The sequence below is a fragment of the Pongo abelii genome, chromosome X (genome assembly GCF_028885655.2).
Source record: "Pongo abelii isolate AG06213 chromosome X, NHGRI_mPonAbe1-v2.0_pri, whole genome shotgun sequence".
NCBI lineage: Eukaryota > Metazoa > Chordata > Mammalia > Primates > Hominidae > Pongo > Pongo abelii.
Window position 1 is genome coordinate 12986115 of NC_072008.2, and position 17242 is coordinate 13003356.

Genomic DNA, 17242 nt, shown 5'->3' on the forward strand with positions numbered 1-17242 from the left:
TTTTTTCTCTGAAACCTGGCTTCTCATCTGCCTGCGGACTCAAATCCTCCTCCTGCCAATACTACAACAGCCACAGAACAAATGCATTGAAACTGAGAGAACTGATAAGAGGCTAGATCTAGTGTAAATCAGAGAATGGGCCTCATAAAAGGAGCAGTTTGGAGGAACCTAATCCTTCACAGTTTGTCTAGCAATTTCTAGGTTCAATCAATTGAGGGCTTAACCGGTAAACTCAAGTGGAAATTTTTTATTGGCTCCTGGTGATGTCACTCCTGGTGAGTGTGGGAGAACTGGTTTTCTAGGTGTGGGGATTCTTTATTCTCTGAAACACCCACTAGGAAACGCCCTGAGGCCTTTTCACCTTCTGTGGTGTCAGGACCTATCATGTAACTGGATACAATGCTTTTCCCAAACAGACTACACACAACAGAAAACTCAAAACATAGAAACGCTAAGTGGGAATAAGGGAAATAAACTACAAGAGGAGTGGTTCTTGACCTTGGCTGCACATGGGAATCACCTGGGAGCTTCAATCTGCAAGGACCAATGCCAGGGACTCCCCCGCCCCCTGCCCCCGAGATTTGGATTAACTGGTCTGCATGCAACCAGGGCAGCTGGAGTTTTGAAAGGTCCCCAGGTGGTTCCCATGTTACAGCCAAACTGAGAACCATTGTCAGATGTGCAGTCTTTGCTCCTGGGTCAATTAATTCCTCACGCCCACTAACTACTTTAGATGTCTCATGCTTTGAGCACATTTAAAATAAAACCCAAAACTTAATAAAACAAGGTTAGTACACAGAGAAATAGGAACCTGATTAAAATAGAACATAAAGTCAAGTCAGTTTGGTTTTGTTTTAAATCTCCAATTGCCACCATTAATTCTGCTCCCAGAGGTCAATAATGCTAGCCTGCTATTTGCTTTGTTCACTTCTGAATGAAGCACTTGTGTTTGCTGACCTTCAAACACTTCCAGGTTGTCTAAGAGGAAGCCATGCGGCACTTTGACTTTTCTGTGACCTGGCAATTTGTTTACATCAAATCCCTTTTAACCCTCTGCAGTTGACAGTGGAGAATTGAGTATTTTCATATGCTGCCCAAGCTCTAGGGTGGAAGGCTTTAAACTTGATTTAGGTCAAGTTGGCGGTGACCCAGGTGAGCCCCCAGGAAACTGCACTTCCACAGCCAAAACGTGGCCATCCACCACCTTAGGCATGACAGTTACAGTTTTGAACCTGCTATTAAGTCCCACAATTCTCTTGGTTAGTTAGAGTAATCAAACCTGTCAAGGGTAGGCAGAATTGGAGGAGTGAAGAATGGTTTTGAGGGTACAGTGGAAAAATCAACGTTGGAGTATGACAAGCCAGCCTCAACACTCAGTCACTCTTACCAGCTGTGAGATCTTAGGTGGGTTTATCACTGGCTGTGAGCTTGACTTGCCTATCTATACTATAAAGGAATAAAAGCCCCTTCAGGTGGTTTTTCTTAAATAAATGGAATAGACCTGTCATGTGCTGGTAAATGTTTAACAACTGGTTCTCAAGGTAGCGGGGGCAGCCCTGATTTGGAGTATTTCCATGGTGTAAATACTCTCACCATGGCAGATCTCGAGACACCAATGTGACAGCTCTGAATGTGGAATTGGGAAGAGGTATGCGCCATCTGGGATAAACCATCTCCTAGTACCTACCTAGAATGCAGCAGACACTCAGGATGTTATCCCCTGCCCTTCCCCCTTATAGGAACATCCATGCTGACAGAGACCTTTGCCATTATTAAAGCATTTTTACAAACACTATCTTATTACATTCTTAGGTGAGATGGGCAGGGCGGTTCTTATTTCTACGTTTTACAGACAAGAAGCCTCGGGCTCAGAGAGACTGGACGAAATTGCTCAGGAGCACACAGCAAGTAATCTACAAAATGGGCATAGTAGGCAGAGTAGCAGCCCCCAAAACATGTCTGCATCCTAATCCCTGGAACCTAAGAATATTTGGTTACATGGCAAAAGGGAATTTTGACTGCAGATGGATTTAATACTGCTAGTCAGGTGACCTCCAAGTAGGGAGATCATCCTAGATGATCCGGGTGGGCCTAATGTAGTGACAAGGGCCCTTAAAAGTGAAAGAAGGCAGCTCAAGAGGAGAGTCAGGGGGAAATGTGACTACGCAGGACTGGTCAGAGAGATGTGACATTGCCGGCTTTGAAGATGGAGGAAGCAAGGAATCTAGAAGGCCTCTAGAGGCTGGAAAGGCAGGGAAGCAGCTTCTCCCCCAGAACCTCCATGAAAACATGTAGCCTGCCAGGTACGTTTATTTTGGCCCAGTGAGACTTCTGACCTCCAGAACTTTAAGATGATCAATTTGTGTTGTTTAAGCTGCTGGATCTGTGGTCCTTTGCTACTACAGGGATAGGAAATGAATCCAACGGGACTGGCAATCAGTTCTCCTCATCCCTCAAATCTCAGCTCAAATTTCACCTCTTGAGGGAGCCATGTTTTTCCTGCCCTTTCTAGGCCTCTGGTTTTACCTGAGTTCTGATAATATCTGGCTTTAGGTACTCACCAGATGGTTGTGAATCTTTGCATACTTGCTGGTCTTCTCCCTAATCCCCAAGTGGCAAGAATATTCTTTTCATTTTGCATCACTTTCCACTAGCACAGCTCCTTCCCCAAGACCACAGCATAATAACTGCATTCAGAATGTGTGAGTGTGAAAATAGATGAATGAATGAATGGGAGCTGACATTAACAATAGTAGTGCACCTCAGCACCATCAGGAATCACGATGCTGAGCTGTCACTGTTGCAGAACAATTAAAAGCATTAAAAGCATCTCCTGGTAGTATCTTGAGCTACCTACCCCCTTCCCGCAGGAAAGACTTCCCGTCTTCCCACTGGCTCACAGAAGTGGCCTTTTCCTCCGGAAACCAGCGTGCATCTGTTAGCATCTTTTGTCTTTTGTGGGAAAGGGAGGATTCTGGCTCCAGACTGAAGAGGGACAGGCATGGTGTGTGGGTTCACAGAGCCCCAGACTCCAGACTCTGATGCCAGCATCTTTGTCTCAGCAAAGGTCATAATTGGATTTGGGTGTTTAAGGCAGTCACTGATTTACTGTTCTCATTTTTCAAGTGTGAGAAGTACTAACTCTGTGCTTTGCTTACTTCTAAAGGAACAAAGGCAGTATGAGCAGCCTTTCAATACTGCCACATAATACACTGAGAGCAGACATGACCACGTGCTACAAAGAGTCAGGGCTACGTAGGAAAGTTCACATCGGCGTGGGAAGTGAAAGTAAGCCACGTCACCGTTTCTGTCACGTGACAGCTGTGGGGTGTGGAGCAATTCACTGAGCCTCTTTCCTGGTGTGTAAGATGGGGATAATGATAGCTCCCATTCACTGACCACTTCCAAAGTGCCTGACCCTGTTCTAAGCCTTCACTGTCATCCTGATTTTATAGTTAAGACAGTTTGTCAGTGTCAGAAGCAGAACTGGCTACATAGTTTGCAAGTCCAGTGCCCTGGTTCAAAAATGATTAAGAATTTCAAGATGGTGGTAGCAGAGCAAAAAACCAAGCCGGGAGCCCTCCTTAGTGTGGCTCCTATGTGACTGCACAGGCTGCACACCCTGGGCAGAATTAGTATACAAATCCTGCAGCCTGACTCCAGAACCTTCCATCTTAACATCTATGCCACAAGAGCTGTCTCCTAAGGTGGCCGTGAGGTTGGAAATGAGACTAAGGCATTCCTGGCAGAGGGCACAGTGTGAATGACCATCTGGAAGTGCAGGCGTGGACAGGAAGATGAGGAAGGAATGATAAACTCTCATGGCTAAAGCTTTGCTGAAGGAAACAGAAGTGTGCTGGTAGGCAGTACTGGCTGCAAACTGTGCCCTCCCTGAAGGCCAACTATAAAGTGCAAGGCCCTTGTACTTTATAGGCGGCTGGTGTTGAGGATCGCTGGAAGGTTTAGAAGCAGGGAGTAGCATGGACGCAGGCAGAGAACTGCCCCTAGGGGGAAGTGTGGAGCAGAGCAGACTGGGGCCTGGGCACCCGCTAGAGGAGGCCATTACAACCACACTCTAGGGATCTCATAGTGAGAGGCTCAGGGAGTAGAGGAAGGAAACAGGGAAAACTGAAGGTCTTCAAGGTAAGTAGAAATTATAGCTTTGGAATACGATCTGGAAACAGGAAACTGGGGGAAAGGAAAAGCTTCTGATGCCTGCTGGCCTGGCCTTTTGTTTGAGCGCCATCAGGCCCGCATGGAGTGTCGTCATGTACACAGGCTGCCTTTGCACACATAGAAAACAGAGTACATCTCTTCAGGAAGTAGAAACTCTTTGAGCAAAAGAAATCGATTTAACTTCCTAAAAACAACAGCTGTTACTGGCTATAAACTCAGTCATTTCTCAATTTGGGTTTTTCCCCCAAAATATTCCCTTCCAATTTTCAGAGGCATAATCAGTTCTGTGATTATGTTGCTTGCACATAATTAGATCACACAGTAATAATAATAACTGTAAACTCTGGAGGAAACAGAGTGCAATTAAAACCAGAAAGAAAAAAATCTCCCAAACCTCTCCCAGATTCTTCTCTCAAACTTGGGAGTGGGGCACCTCAAGCCCAGTGAAGGAATCAACATATTTTACCCCAAAATATATTTCTTTGACATATTTTGAGATGGCTGTTCACAGGGTCTGCAAACAGAAGCAGCCCTACAAAGCTGTCTCATGTGGCGAAGATTTGCATCTGCAGAGAAAAACTACGTTGATGCAGCCAGGCTTTCTCTGAGGCTCTCTTTTGTCCATATCTAGGAAAAACGAACTGAGAGTCTGATACCTTTAAAGGTCTGAAAGAAACATTTACCATCTATTCTGTCTGAGAGCTGCTACCTCTGAGATTTCTCCTATGTAACAAGAACGCCTTTGCCAGCCAGGCCTCCTCTTCTTCCCATGCCATAATCTTTTTGCCAAGATCCAAGCCCCCAGTCTTTCTGCAACCTCAAGGCTTCTGTACCCCACTGCAGGGATTGGTAATCACTCTATGGTTCTCCTCCATGTGCACAATAAATTTGTATGCTTTTTCTCCAATTAATCTGCCTTTTAATTTATTATTGTTATAATTTTTTTTTGAGACGGAGTCTTGCTCTGTTGCCCAGGCTGGAGTGCAGTGGTGTGATCTCAGCTCACTGCAACCTCCGCCTCCTGGGTTCAAGCAATTCTGCTGCCTCAGCCTCCCGAGTAGCTGGGATTACAGGTGCACGCCACCACGCCTGGCTAATTTTTGTATTTTTAGTAGAGACAGGGTTTCACCATGTTGGCCAGGCTGGTCTCAAACTCCTGACCTTGTGATTCGCCTGCCTTGGCCTCCCAAAGTGCTGGGATTACAGGCATGAGCCATCATGCCTGGCCTATTATATATATTTTAATGCTCTCTCTCAGCAGAGTCAAGAGGATTAGTTATCAGTGTGTTGGACATACTGAGTATAGGGGGCCTGTGGGATATCTAAGAAGAAATGACTACTAGGCTGTTGCATATGTGGTTCTTTATTTCATTTTGTTTTAGAGCCAAAGTCTCACTCTGTCACTTAGACTGGAGTGCAGTGGCGAGGCTTTTTTTTTTTTTTTTTTTAGACAGGGTCTTAACTCTGTTGTTTAGGCTGGAGTGCAGTGGCACAATCATAGCTCACTGTAACCTTGAGCTCCTGGGCTCAAGCAACCCTCCCACTTCAGCCTCCTGAGCAGCTGAGATGACAGGCACGTACCACCACTCCTGAATTTTTTTAAAAATGTTTTAGGCATGTACCACCACAACTAAAAATTAGACATGTGCCACCACACCTAGTATTTAAAAAAATGTTTTCGTAGAGACGGTGATCTCGTTATGTTGCCCAGGCCGGTCTCAAACTCCTGGACCCATGTGATCCTCTGGCCTCAAGCAATCCTCCAGCCTCAGCCTCAGCCTCCCAAAGTGCTCAGATTATACCCAGTGCGCCCAGTCTATTAATCTGCCTTTTTTGAGTTGATTTTTCAGTAAACCTTCAGAGGGCGAAGGGGAGGTTTTCCCTTGGCCCCTACACTGGATTCAAATCCTAGCTCCCACTTCCCAACAATGTGACTTTGGGCAAGTCAGGTAACCTGGTTCTCTTCTATAATGTGAGGGAACCATTCGAGCACTTACCTCAATCATACTGCATTACCTTGTTCTGAAGTTTAAATGAGAAATGCTTAGACTAGTCTTCGGCATGTAGTAAAGCAGGCCATAAATGTCAGATATTATCATAATCTCCAGATTTTCTACAATGATTCTTGAATGACATTTAAGATCAGAAACATCTATGTAATTCTCATATTACTATCATTGTTATGTATTCTTTCTTTCCGAATGAAGAATGAAGGTACCATCCACTGACACCACAGTCATAAGGTTGGGTCAAGCCTTATGACCACCCTAGAAGCCTAGACAGAAGGGTTCAAAGGCTCTTCTTCTCATATGGGCTAGTAATAAACAGGGTCTCTAACAGAATAGGGGAAACCTGAGTTGAGCAAGTTCATGAGGGAGGGGAAGCTGACGCCCACATCAGCACTTGTTTTCGAAGAGGAGCTGTCTTAGCCCAGAGCCGTGGCTCACGCCTGTAATCCCAGTATTTTGGGAGGCCGAAGTGGGAGAAATGCTTGAGCCCAAGAGTTCAAGTCTAGCCTGGGCAACATAGTGAGACCTTGTCTCTAGAAAAAATTTAAAAAATTAGACAGGCATGGTGGTGTGTGCCTGTGATCCCAGCTACTCGGGAGGCTGAGGTGGGAAAATTGCTTGAGCCTAGGAGGTCAAGGCTACAGTGAGCTATGATCACACTACTGCACTCCAGCCTGAGCAACAGAGCAAGACCCTGTCTTTAAAAAAAAAAAAAAAAAGAAGAGGAGCTCTCCAGATTAATAACAATCTCCCCAGTTTTCATGATTCAGGCGTCAAATCCTGCTGCCCCATATGGTTCTCACCACTCAACGAGTATTATTTACAGAGGGCCATCGTTGCTATGTCCTGGAGATAGAGAGAGAAATAGGACCCAGGCCGACCACTGAGGAGATCCAGCCTGATGGGGAGAGAAGACAGAGAACACACAAGTGGGGCTAGACACGGTGGCTCACACCTGTAATCCCAGCACTTTGGGAGGCTGAGGCGAGTGGATCACCAGAGATCAGGAGTTCGAGACTGGCATGGCCAACATGGTGAAACCCTGTCACTACTACAAATACAAAAATTAGCCGGGTATGGTCCTGTAGTCCCAGCTACTCGGGAGGCTGAGGCAAGAGAATCGCTTGAACCCAGGAGGGAGGGGTTGTAGTCAGCCGGGATTTCGCCACTGTACTCCAGCCTGGGCGACAGAGAGAGACTCCATCTCTAAATAAATAAAAATAAAAAGAGAACACACAGGTGGCAGCAACTGGGACAAATGTCACTGCAGAAGACCTTCCAAGGGGGTATTGGGGGGTGAGGACCGCATTTTGCCTTAGGGTGACAAAGAAGCTTCACACAGTGGGCCACTTTCCGGGGTGTTGGTGATCTGAATCTTGATGGAGAGGGTGGTTACATGCACGTACATGGTTGTCTAGCACTCATCGAGGTACATTCAAGATGAATTTTATGTCAATTAAACCTCAGTCAGGTTGATAGTAAAGAGTCTGAAACATCGTGTTAGCACTTAGTGGGCTCTTGGGAATTCTCTGCAGAATGAGAACGTGAGGAGTACGGAGGGTGGGAGTACTGGCACTTTCTGCATCCCCAGGAGCTGGCTCCACATTGCTCCTGGCTCTGCATCCTGATTTTGGGTGGCCACAGGGAGAAGACAGGGCTGAAGCCAGCCTCCACAGGAGAGGGTCCTCTAGCAAGGCCCGGCAGGGCCTCAGGGAGTTCAGAGGGAGGCTTGCTTTTGCTTGCTTGTCTGAACACAGGCCCACCTTGAGTGAACACAGGCCCCACCTTGACTAAACACAGGCTTCTTGCTGGGCGGGCCAGCTCTGAGCCTTGCAGGCCACTTTATCACGTTGGTGGCTCCCATCTGTTCTTAGAGTCCACATCTCCACTGGGTTGAGCTCTCAGCCACCTCTGCCTAGGCTGCTCTCTTCTGAAACTTTCTTCTTCCTCTGCCTCCCCTACTTCCCCTCACCCCCTCCTCACCCTTCCCATTCTCTCTCCGCTAGGGCAGAGGACCCAGTTGGGGCAGGGCTGACAGGAGCCCCTGAGAGGAGAACTTAGAGGCCTGAGACCTGTTGAGGGTGTGTGTGTGTGTGTGTGTGTGTGTGTGTGTGTGTGTGTGTGTGTCTCTATGTTTGGGAGAATTTGGATAAAGAGACAGGCCAGTAGCGGTGGCTCCCACCTGTAATCCCAGCACTTTGGGAAGCCGAGGTGGGCTGATCACTTGAGGTCAGGAGTTCAAAATCAACCATGCCAAATGGTGAAACCCCATCTCTACTAAAAATACAAAAATTAGCTGGGCGTGGTGCCACGCACCTGTAATCCCAGCTACTCGGGAGGCTGAGGCACGAGAATTGCTTGAACCCGGGAGGCAGTAGTTGCAGTGAGCCGAGATCACGCCACTGTACTCCAGCCTGGGCAACAGAGCGAGACTCCGTTTCAAAAATAAAAAATAAAAAATGAAAAAAACCAGAGAGAGACAGCCAAAGTAGCAATGTGCCTGTGAGAGGGCCTAAGTTTTCCCCCTCAGGGTAGTCTTGTCAGATGAAATACAGGATGCCCAGTTAAATTGGAATTTCACAGAAATAAAATAATTTCTATGGTCTCAAATATTGCATGGGACATATTCATACTAAAAAGCTATTTGTTATTTACCTGAAATTCCCATTTAAATTTGAGGACATCTTCCATTTTTATTGGCTAAATCTGGCAACCCTCCCTCAGGGTGTGATGGCGGGAAGCGGGAGAGAACACAGATGTCCCCTGTTATCTCCCTGAGCCCCGCGTGGCCCTCTCAGGGAACCACAAGCCAGGGCCAAGCCCATCCAATCCTCTTGCACCAGGGGCAGCAGAAGCCATGCCGCTAGTGGCAGTCACCTCAGTGGAAGTAGAGCAGGCCTGTGGCGGCGTGTGAGGCTTTTTGCTCTGCTTCTGTGGAAGTGATTATCCAATAACTAGTAGGAATCGGGCAGTTGGCAGACGCCTCCCATGCTATAAAGCCACACAAGGCAGGCGAGTGTGGGCACAGATGAGAGGCTGAGAGGGGAGGTAGGATGTCACCCCTGCCGTCGCCAGCCTCACCTGTTTTCCCAGGTGTCCCCCAACCACTACCCACGTGGATCCTCCCTCGAAGAGCCCCCTTTCAGGGCCCCATTGGCACTTCACTCTTGAGGGAGGCCTAGGAGAAGCTAGTGGAAAGTTACTTCCACATAAACGGTCAGACAGACGGATGATGAAACCACAGGAAACCACAGCTCCTCCCCTGCCGGGGCACCAGGCCAGAAGCCAACCTGCTAGGCTTGGGGACCCATTCTGGTGTTGCTAGGGGCTCAGAGACCCTGGGGAAGTCCCTTAATGTGTGTCTCATGTCTTCACTTATGGATGGGATGCCAGCTACCCTCTCATGCCCTCACAGGGCTGTTGGGAGGCAAGGGTGAGCTAGCAGATGCAAAATAATGGCAAAATTAAGAAACCAAGTACCTGTACAAATGTACACTTTTATAGTGGTTCAATTTGGCCACACGTGCTTCTACTTAGAGAAACACCATGCATGAATATTCAGGCACATATACATATCACTATATGATCCTACGAGCAACTTCCCTACCTCACTGAATATATGATTCAGTTCACCAAAATGTAATGCTATGGTCACATTCTACAAGGAAAACATCCAAAGCACAGCCACTGTAAGTGAGGATAGTTCTCAACTGGGCCTATGGTGGGCTGGCTGACTACACTTGCATTCTAGAACAGGGCCTACTGCAGACTGGTCTGCAGTTAGTTTGATCTAGGGTTATGACAGCAGTTGACTTGAAAATAACTTTCCTCCTGCCCCTTTAAGAACACAAGTTCCTTCCCTTGCAGATAAGCAGGAAGTCCCCCTCCCTCTGTCTTGGTGCTTGGTGGTGTGTTTCACTTCCTTTCAAAGGTGTTTTCTTACTAAAGAAACCCCAAGCCCAGGGTCACATTCTGTTTCTTTCAAAGGCATACTCAACTGCCTGTTGTTGATTCTGTGACAAGTTTCTTGAGCAAGAAAATACACAGAAAAAATGTTAAATGTATAAAATATGAAAGTAAAACATCAATAATGTTTTAAATATTTAAAATATAAAAGTAATGCATGCTTCTGGTAAAAATGTAAATGGTAGAGGTTTCTCTATTTCCTTTCCCCAGAGGTAAGCTCTTAAAATTCCCTTCTGGAAATGGTCTCTCTACACCTCACTTTTTTATTGCACAGAAGAGATCAGACACTGTTTATGAGGCTCTTAAGAGTATTCTGGCTGGGCGCGGTGGCTCATGCCTGTAATCCTAGCACTTTAGGAGGCCGAGGTGGGTGGATCACGAACTCAGGAGTTGGAGACCACCCTGGCCAACATGGTGAAACCCCATCTCTACTAAAAATACAAAAAGTAGCCAGTGTGGTGGTGGGTGCCTGTAATCCCAGCTACTCGGGAGGCTGAGGCAGCAGAATTGTTTGAACCCGGGAGGCAGAGGTTGCAGTGAGCCGAGATCGCGCCACTGCACTCCAGCCTGGGTGACAGAGCGAGACTCTGTCTCGGGGAAAAAAAAAAAAAAGAGTATTCTTTGGACATCCTTCCACAGCATATCATGAATAAATCTGCCTCAATCTTTTTCTAACAGCTGCATAGTTTTCCATTGTTTGGGTACTCTATCATGTATTTAATTAATCTCCCAATTAATATACACTTAGGTTGTTTGTAGCTTTTGCTCTTATCTACAATGCTATGGGGGAAAGATCTAGATGTTTGTGCATGTGTATGTATATGTATATGTAAGTGTGTTAGTATGACTGTAGAATAAGAGTCCCGTCACTGGACTTAAACTGGAAATGCTGGGTTCAACTGGAAATGCTGTTTTAATTGTGACAGCCACCGGTGCCTCTGAAAAGTCCCTACGAATTGACCCTTCCAACAACAGCATATAAGAGCTTTCACTTTTCTTTCCCTGCATTCTGGCCAATTGGAGCCGCTACTCAACCTTTTCATTTTTGTCAGTCTGAAAGGAGCAGAGAGGTCCTCATTGTTTGATTTGCATTTGAAAGCCTACCATACAGGGGCATCTTCTCATGTTGTTCTTGGCTCAGTGAGGAGGGCCTTAGAGACCAGACTTTGGAACCAGATAGAGCTGGATACCGTCCCAGCTCAGCCACTTGCCAACTGTGATCTCTGGAGCCTCGGTTTATCCATCTGTAAAATGAGCATCCTTAGACTAAATTCATGGGATTTACTGAGAGGGTGCAACAAAGCAATAAAAAATGTTTATCACTACAAATGTTAGTGTGTTTCTCATCCAAACAAAAATATATATATATACATATTTACATATAGTCATGCATTGCTTAACAATGGGGATACGTTCTAGGCGATTTCCTCATTGTGCAAAGATCACAGAGTGTACTTACACAAACCTAGATGGTACAGCCTACTACATACCTAGGTTATATGGTACAGCCCATGGTTCCTAGGCTGCAAACCTGTACAGCATGTCACTGCACTAAATACTGTAGGCAACTGTAACACAATGCTAAGTATTTGTGTATCTAAAATTAGAAAAGGTACAGTTAAAAAATACAGTATTATTTTATGGGATCACTGAAATGTCATCACGCAGTACATGACTCTGTGTGTGTGTGTGTGTATATATATATACACACACACATATATGCACATACACACATACTCTTATACTGTATATGTATACAGATGTGTGTGTGTATATATATAGTCTTATACTGTATATGTATATAGTGTATATGTGTGTGTGTATATATACATATATATATATATACATACACAGGGATATATATATACTTTTTTGACCTAGTCAACGGCCAATTTAACCGTCTCTACAGCATCTGAGATCTCACCTTCTCCTCACTGCTGTCCCCTGCTTGAGGGTAGAAAATGTAAATGAAATGCTGAAAAATAAAACTTAAAAATGTCACATTCAATGGTTGGTCTTACCAGCTGAGCAACCTTGGCCATGGTACTTCTCTGAGCTCCAGTTTCTTTCTCTGTAAAATGGGGTGTTCACTCTACCTACCCCACAATGTCACTGGGAGAATGAAGAGGTGCTTAGGGCAGTGCCTGGCTCTGGCAAGCACTCGATAAATGATCCTTGTGGTTGTTCTTCTTGGCCAGGGATCCCCTAAAGTGCACAGGCCACTTTCCCCAGTGGGATAGGAGGAAAGTAGTCACCTCAACTAACAGAGGGTAATCTATCAAACACCTACTGGGCTAGTTGAAGACCCTTTGGGCCTATAAACACTGCGGTAGGGTGTGGTGGAAGGGCATCCCCAACTCTCTGGTCCAGTCTTTGAGACACAATTAGATCCTGCCATGCTCAGCAAGCAGGCTGAGCCATCAGACCCTGTTTTTTTTTTCTTTCTTTCTCTCTTTCTCTCTTTCTTTCTTTCCTTCCTTTCTTTCTTTCGACAGGGTCTTGCTCTGTGACCCGGGCTGGAGTGCAGTGGTGCCAAGGCTACAGCTCACTGCAGCCGTGACCTCACGTGCTCAAGCCATCCTTCCATCTCAGCCTGCTAAGTAGCTGGGACTACAGGCATGTACTACAATGCCCAGCTAATTTTTGTATTTTTTGTAGAGACGGGGTTTTGCCATGTTGCCCAGGCTGGTCTCGAACTCTTGGGCTCAAGCGATCCTCCTGCCTCAGCTTCCCAAAGTGCTGGGATTACAGGCGTGAACCACCTCGCCCGGCCTCACTCCTCCATTGGTTTTTAATCTCCTTCGTAGAGGTCATCAACAACCCCATTTAAGCGTTTAACCCCATTTTAGCATTTAACAAGAAAAGACCTTCTTGGGGTGGGGCGGGGAGTGGGAAGTTATAGTGAATCTCCTTTGTGAGAAACAAATGCCATTTTCTGAATGATTTTCGCCACGTTTTATTTTTTAAAAATTTTCTCCTTTGGAAGCAGGGTGCACTGTGTATACTGTCATGTTGCTCAGATGACAGGTAAGTTACCCGTGAGTAGGCATAGTGCTGACGTCGTTTCTGGGTCGTTCAATACCACACAGAATCACCTTGAGTTTATGCATGGTGAGGAGAGTAATTCACCCTCATCAAGGCTATGATTTATCCCGCCATAACTGAGTTAAGGTTTTTGTGAAGACAGCTGAAATATCCACACCATGCAGGGAACAGAGACACATTAAACAACAACACATCTCAAAAAATACTAGTTTTGCAGTGGAGAAACCTGGGTGGTAACACATTAATCAACTGATCCAAGTTAACATCCCAATAACAGAACATACCAACTTCATGGGCCCCCTGCTGTGAGACACCGAGAAGGTCACAGTGTCCCTCGCTCGAGTAGCATTCCTGCCAAAAATGCAAGCCCAAATCTAATCCTGAGGAAACATCAGTCAAACTTAAATCAAGGGAAATTCCACAAAATCAGCAGCCAGTCTTCTTCAAAAATAGTGTCATGGAATACAGACAGGCTGATAAAGTTCTAAATTAAAAGACACTAGTGGGGCATATCAATTACATGCCATGCATGATCCTGGATTGGAACATGGACCGGAAAAAGCTGTTATAAGAATGTTATTGGGCTAATAGACAAAATTTGAATAAGGTCTGCACATCAGATAATAGTCTTGTAGCAATGTGACATTTCCTGGTACTGACAATTTTACTGTGGCTGTGTTGGAGAATGACCTTATTCTTAGAAAATGCATACCTAGTATTTGTGGGTAAAAAGGTGTCATATTCACAACTTATTCTCCATGGTCTAGAAAAAATAAGTAAGTAGGTACACAGAAAGATAGGCAGATAAAAAAATAGGTATAGATAGATAGATAGATAGATAGATAGATAGATAGTAGAATATTGATAAAGCAAGTATGGCCAATTATTAACAACTGGTGAATCTGGGTTAAGGGTATACCACAGTTCTTTACTGTCTTTTTGCAGCTTTTCTGTAAGTTTGAAATTATTCTAAAGTGAAACATTTTAAACATTCTAGTAACTGCAACCATGGTGCATGTTACAAACTAAATAATAAATAAGTCCTAATTAATAAAGGAAGCAAAACATTAACGTTGCAGAAATGTAAAACCAAAAACAAATGACAAAGCACTCTCCCTCCGCTGGCAGTTTTAGCATTCTTGTACACAGAATGATCATTTATTTTGTTTTGTTTTTTTTTTCAAGTTCCTCTTAGTACAAAATTTAAATCTCTTTCATTTAACATGCCTGCACAAAGTACTTAGTAGGTGCCAAGCAATGACTCACAACAAAGCCAGTTCCCAATGGCTCTTGTTCTCATTGAAAGTGAAGGCCATATTCTATATGTATGTATCCTGTCTGCCTTCAGTAGAGAAGGCAGGAACACTGGGAGGAAGGAAGAAGGTAAAAAAATCTTTATTAAAATGCCTCCTGACATGTGCACTTGGACTCTACTAGGCAAATCAAATGTCCTACATCCTATCCGAGCTCCTGATCATCTATCCTAAAACCTGAGCACACCGCGCCTCCCCATCCCCTGCCCAGTTAAGTTTCTCCACTTCAGTGGATGGCCACTCCATCCTTCCAGTTGCTCAGACCAAAATCTTTGCATCAGCCTGGACTCCTCACTTTCTCTCCCCCTCCACACCCTGTAGATCAGCAAATCCTATTGGCTCTACCTTCAAAATACATTCAGCATCTGTCCACTCATCACCACTCCACTGTCCCATCCTGGTCTGTCCTCCACCTGAATTGTTGCAATGGCCTGTAGAGCAGCCTCCCTGCTCCTAGTCTAGTCTCAACCCAGGAGCCAGAGTGGCCATGGTCCCTTTCAAACCTGAATCAGGTCATGGGACTTCTCTGATGGCAAACTGCCAGTGGCTTCCTAACTCATGCAAAAAAAGGAAGGCCAAAGTTCTTAAAATGGCCTAGGAAGTTCCTCATGTTTGGCACCACCCATCCCACACTCCCATAAGGGTGATTTGACCTATTTGGCCTCACGTTGTACGACTCCAGGGAACACTGCTGCTCTCCTGCTTCAGCCATGCTGGCTTTCGTGTGTGGTCGTGGTCCCTGCTCAGGACCTTGGAGTTGGCTGTGACCTCTCCCTGGAGCACCTCCCCCAGACATCTGCATGGCTCACTTCCTCTTTCCCTTGAAGTCTTGACTCTGATGGCTTACCTGGACCACCCCTCCTACACACTCCCTGTTCATTTCCCTTACCCTACTCTCACTTTCCATGGGCATCTTCTAGTATACTATGCACACTACTTATTTTTAAAAATATGTATTCTCTCTTTCTGGCCCGCTAGAAAGTAAACTCCTTAAAGGCAGAAGTTTTGTTTATTGAGATAACCTTGGCTCCTACAACAATGCCTGCCACACAGTAGTAACTCAATAAAAATTGGTTGAACAAATAAAGACTATTTCAAAAATTAAGCATGGGAGATCAATGTAGTTGCATATTAAAATGATTTCTATAAAAATAAGCATGATTAGTCGAGATCTTTTTTTTTTTTTTTTTTTTTGAGACGGAGTTTTGCTCCTGTTTCCCAGGCTAGAGTGCAATGGTACAATCTCGGCTCACTGCAACCTCCGCCTCCCGGGTTCAAGCGATTCTCTCCTCCCTCAGCCTCCCAGTAGCTGGGATTACAGGCGCCTGCTATCACGCCCGGCTAATTTTTGTATTTTTAGTAGAGACGGGGTTTCGACATGTTGGCCAGGCTGGTCTCGAACTCCTGACCTGAGGTGATCCACCGCCTTGGCCTCCCAAAGTGCTGGGATTACAGGCGTGAGCCACCGCGCCTGGCCCAGTCAAGATTTTTTAACAAAATTTTTTAATTATGTCTTTCAACAAAGGTGTTTATCCTGGGTTTTGGAGTTTGCATTCAAAATTTTGCATTCAAATCTGAATTTAGCTTTGTGATTCCTGAGCTTCAGTTTCCTTCCAGCAAAACCAAAAATAGAAGGACTTGGCTTGAAGGGTTTTAACTGAGGATTAAATTAGATGATACACCTGGCACTGGTTTAATAAATGAGAGTACAAGCTTTTTCTCATTTTGTCATTCTGTAAATCTACCCAGAGTTAAGCCAAACTTCACAAGTTAAATTCTCTACAAGACAGCCCTCACTTCAGACACCAGTCCCCAGGGTCACTCACTCTTCCAACCAACTGGCTAACATTTAGAGATTCCCGTGACCACCCTCAGGCTCAATAATTTGCTAGAACGATTCACAGAACTCAGGGAAGTGCTATACTTACAGTTTTATTACAGTCAAAGGATACAGCCCAAAGAAGAAATGCGCAGGGCAACGTCTGTCAAGGTTCCAAGTGCAACGCTTCTGTCATCCTTAAGGATGTGTTATCCTCCCAGCCTGAAAGTATGACAATACTCAAGGAGTAATGTCAATCAAGGAGGCTCACTTCAGCTTTGGTGTACTAAAATTTTTATTGAGGCCTAATGAGGCCTCATACAGGCATGATTGATGGAATCACTGGTCACATGGTTCATTCTCCAGCTCTCCTTTTCCCCTCCAGAGGTTGGGCTTATATCTCATGGCTTAAAGCCCCAACCCTCTAATCACATATTTGATCTTTCCGGCCTGGCCAGCCCCTATTCTGAATCATCTCATTAGCATAAACTGTCCAGTGTGAGCCACCTCATTATCATAAACAATCAGGCCAGGTCCAAGGGGCCCACCATGAATAACAAAGACACTCCAATCACTCAGGAAATTCCAAGGGTTTAGAAGCTACATCTCAGGAACTAGAGATAATGGCCAGCCAAATTCTTCATTACACAAAACCAAACACAGTGTTCTAGCTAAAAAGTAAGGCATTTATGCAAACATAACCACAGAGTACAAAATATAAAATTCAGACATTAAAATACCTCCTCCTGGCCCAAACTAAAATTGTGTCCCTGTCTGTGTATACATAGAAAAATAGAAAAATTTAAGTGCAAATGTATGCTCACTCTTTGTGCCAAGGACCTTAAGTAGTAAAAAAAAAAAAAAAAAAGACTAGGAAGCCATTTTCATGAATGAGTAAATTTAGGTCTTTGGAA

At 45.0% G+C, this 17242-nt stretch overlaps 1 long non-coding RNA gene across 4 annotated transcripts in view; it reads right to left on the reverse strand.

Moving 5' to 3' along the window:
* Positions 1 to 16765, reverse strand: part of LOC129052888 (uncharacterized) — a 71149-nt gene extending 54384 nt beyond the window's left edge. The window contains exon 1 of one of the 4 annotated variants that reach the window (XR_010139044.1): positions 16438 to 16765. This is a non-coding gene — a long non-coding RNA (uncharacterized LOC129052888). The remainder of the gene's footprint in view (positions 1 to 16437) is intronic. The other 3 variants (XR_010139046.1, XR_010139045.1, XR_010139047.1) reach the window with 3 other exon arrangements.
* Positions 16766 to 17242: the final 477 nt, after the last annotated feature.